The sequence below is a fragment of the Octodon degus genome, unplaced genomic scaffold, assembly GCF_000260255.1.
Source record: "Octodon degus isolate 3935 unplaced genomic scaffold, OctDeg1.0 scaffold00157, whole genome shotgun sequence".
Classification (NCBI taxonomy): Eukaryota; Metazoa; Chordata; class Mammalia; order Rodentia; family Octodontidae; genus Octodon; species Octodon degus.
The window spans coordinates 4,763,039-4,767,269 of NW_004524733.1; the positions used below are offsets into that span (position 1 = coordinate 4,763,039).

Consider the following 4,231-nt stretch of genomic DNA (forward strand, 5'->3'; position numbering starts at 1 on the left):
CTAAGTCACTTTTGGTCTACAAGCTATTTTTATGTTAGATACTAGTTTCATACAAAAAAGTTAAAAACAGAACTTAATTAAAAGCTCAAGCAAAACATTTGCAACAACATAAGAGCAGTTCAGAAATTGATCATTCTTAAAAATACTGGTTGTAGTTACAAGTTTCTTACCATATGCTACACACAAATTTTTAATTATTCAAAGCTGTAAGTAAAATTCTGATTTGGCTATCTCCAAGTAATATAAATAGGATATGCTTGATGTAAACCAATTCATATCCCACTTAATGCAAAGTATATAAAAATGGTCTTGCAGTCATTCAACATTATAGGAAGCATGCAATTTCTGTATGGTCAAAATATCACCAGCGAAGACCCAAATTAATGTCATTATTCCCTTAGGAAACTGTATAAAATAAACTCTGAAATTTTATGCCCAATCTGAGAACCAATCATAGATCTTACACATGTGTTTCCATCTTTACAAACATGAGCCCTTTTGTTAACTATCAAGCATACAACATACAAGTCACAGCTATCTGAGGTTAGATGACCATAGAGAAAACACTGTGTATAATCATTGTTAGTTCAGAGAGACAAGCCATACATTTAAACTTGTCTCCATTCCAATTATACTAAAGCCAAAATGGGTCAAAGTTCTACGTAATCAAACAGAAACACTACATTTACTGAGACACTAGGCAGAAATCTTGAAGAAATAGGTGTAGGCAGAGACCTCATGAACAAAACCCAGACAACACAGGAAATAGTACAAAGAATCAACAAATGGAATCTCACCTTATTAAAAAGCTTGTGCACAAAAATAACAACAATAACAACAAAACACCAACAGAGTGACAGCAGAACCCACAGAGTGGAAAAATAATTGTAGCGATTTGTCCTTCAGACAAAGGGCTTAAATCTAGAACATACAAAGAATTTAAAAACAGAGAAGACTTTGGGGCCAAGATGGAGACAGGAATGGGCAAACACAAGCTACTGAGTACTGGCCTCACAAAGCCATGGTCCATCCAAGAGAAACTATGTTTGGCCTCCTCTGTCATGAGAAGTGAAGATCAAAATTGGGTAGTAGTTAGCAGAGCAATTAAGCAGTATGCAGAAGCTGGCCTCCCTCTAGACTGATTCTCTCAAAAACATTGGGCTTCTCAATACTCAGAGCTCTTGGAGACCACCGAGAACCCAAAATGGAAATGAGGTGAAAAATGAGAAGTGGTAGAAACTGTTGAAGATGTTATTATTCAGAAACTGACTGCTGAGAGAGTTGAGGAAGTAAAGAAAGTGATGAAGGAAAACAAGGAGAGATATAGATGATTGAAAAGAGATGCAGAACGAACTCAAGCCAGAAACATGGGCAGCAGACTGGATGAGCTTCGCAGTGACACTGCAATGAAAAGGAAATTAGAAGAAGAGGAGGCTGAAGTAAAGAGGAAGCCCACAGATGCCATGTACCAAGGTCATCAGGCAGTGAAAACACCCTCTTGGAGGTTACTCACTGTGATAGTCCACTCTCCCATAGATTCTGCCTCTCCAGGAGGTGAATATCCCCTTGGAAACCTGACTCCAACCATTATGGAAGAGGCTGATTCTAGGGTAACCCTCAGGACTTTGCCAAATACCCCAGTTACCTCATTTCCTGGGATTCTTGACACCCTTCCTCCAGGCTCTGCACCCTTAGAAGTCCCCATGACCCCAGTAACAGGTGATTCACTGAGGAAAAGATACTTGGACAGAAAGCAACTCCACTCTCCTCCCCTCTGCTGTCAGCTCTTAAAGAAAGGCAGCCTCCTGCCTACCAGCCCCAGACTGGTCAATGAGAATGAAATGGTTGTGGTTTCCAGCCACTTGAACAGCATTGGTATCCTTCTAGAGGTAGGCAGGGTCCTTCCCATGATTCATGGTGGGGATATACAGCAAACACCCAATTCTGCTGCAGCCTTCCCTGCTGCCTCAGGTGCTCCTACTCTTCTCTGGCTTTTAGAAGCTGGTCCTACACAATTCACCACATCTCTTGCTTCATTCACTACTGTTGCCAGTGAGCCTCCTGTTAAACTTGTGCCACCGTCTGTAGAGTCTGTATCCCAAGCTGCCACTGTCATGATATCTGCACTGCCAGAACCACTCTCAGCTCTGGCTGTCTCCACTCCAGAGAGTGTAGCTCCAGTGAGTCAACCTGACACCTGGGCTCTTATGGAAGCTGTGTGAAATCCATATACTGTGACTGTCTCCATGGATAGCAGTGAAATCTCTATGATTATTAATTCGATCAAAGAAGAGTGTTTCCAATCAGGGGTAACAGAGACCTCTGGAGGATCAAAGGCTCCCATCATTCTATGAAGAAAATGATGACCCCCCCCAATCCCTGCCTGGCCCTTGGGAGCACCCTATTCAGCAGGAGTGTGACAAGCCAGTACCTTTCTCTACACAAGAGATGATAGTCAAGCAAGAGACATTGGACTTTAAAGAAAGAAAAAACAAAAGAATCCATGATTTTGTGGACATCAGGGAGTCTGGTGTTGAGATTAAGATGGAACTTAGAGAACTAGATCCTGGCATTTCAGGGGCTGAAACAGCATCTGGAGTTGTTTCAGCCACAAGTATAGAGCCACCAGAACTCAGGAGTCAAAACTTAGATGAGGAGCCCAGAAGTGCTGCAACTGGAGAAATTGCTGAAATAAATGGCTCCAGAGGGAAAACTGATGAGATGCCACATACACCTGTGAAGACAGCAGCATCCCCTGAAACATGTTGTCTCCATCATGTAACTGCAATCTTGTTGAAGATCTTTAGAGGGAGAGACACGGAAAAGTTTGAAATGTCAAACTCATTGAAAGAAGAATCAGGGACTATTTTGGAAGCCAGATAAAGGATGCCCCAGGTGAGGATGAGGAGGAAGATGGAGTGAGTGAAGCAGCCAGCCTAGAAGAACCTAAGAAAGAAGATCAAGGGCAAGGCTACTTGTCAGAAATGGATAATGAACTCTCTATGAGCCAGAGTGATGATGGCTTTAGCATCCACAATGCTACCCTGTGGTCACACACACACTGGCAGACTCTATCCCTAGCAGCCTTGCTTCATCACAATTCTCACCTGTAGTGAGGATCAAGAAGAAATTCAGGCCCAGAAAATCTGGAAGAAAGCCACCATGCTTGTAGGAAGGGCTTCAGCTAGTCATAGATAGGCCAGTGTCTTTCTGCAGCCTGTTACAGATGAGATAGCACCTGGTTACCACAGCATTCTACAGAGACCTATGGATTTGTCAACTATTAAGAAAACATTGAAATTGGACTGATTCACAGTACTGCTGAATTTCAGCGAGACATTATGCTGATGTTTTAGAATGCTGTACTGTATAATAGCTCTGACCATGATGTCTATCACATGGCAGTAGAGATGGAGCAACATGTCTTGGAACAAATAAAGCAATTCATGGCCACATAGTTGATTATGCAAACATCTGAGCCTTGGATCAGTGGTAAAAGTCTCCAAAGGAGAGATTCTACCCAAAACCAGGATGCTTCTGAAAGAGACAGTGTCCCCATGGACTCTCCTGCCTTCCTTCTCTCTTTGATGGGACATCTAGGGGATGCTGCTGTGCCCATTGAAGCAGATATGAAGATGAAAAAGTGAAACTTTAGAATATCCTCTTTGAGATGAACCTAAAACTGAAGTAAATAAGATAGAGCTTGGGCTTGTGGACACAGTTCTGAAGGTGGAAGTTATATGAGGAGATGCCTGGGCCACACGACATGAGCTGAGGAAATCTCAGAATAACACAGTTGCCTGTTTTAGGGCAAAAAGCATCAGCTATGTTAATGCCCCGATGTGTAGTTAGCAGGTTGTAGCTAGTTTGTACTGTCTTGTGATGTATACAGACATTAAAAAACTTATGAAATATGAACACATAAAATAAACTGAAAGAAAACTCAAAGAAAAAATAATTTAAAAACATCAGACACCCAAAATTCTAAGAGCCAATCCAAAAATGGGCATCTGAGATAGATACATACTTCTCAAATGAATACATACAAATGAAAAATAAATACATGAAAAATTTCCCAATACCATTGGTCATTCAAAAGATGAAAAATAAAACAACTGAAATTCCATCTCACCACAGAAAGAATAGCTATTCTCAAGAAGTAAACAAATGCTAGAGGGGCGGTGGGAAAAAAGGAACCCTTCTACACTCTGGGTGGGAGTGAAGACTGCAA

General features: G+C 41.5%; 1 pseudogene; it reads left to right on the forward strand.

The window, feature by feature from the left end:
- The first annotated feature begins 1,367 nt into the window (after nt 1–1,367).
- On the forward strand, nt 1,368–3,647 carry LOC101592878 (annotated as a pseudogene).
- The last annotated feature ends 584 nt before the right edge of the window (nt 3,648–4,231 follow it).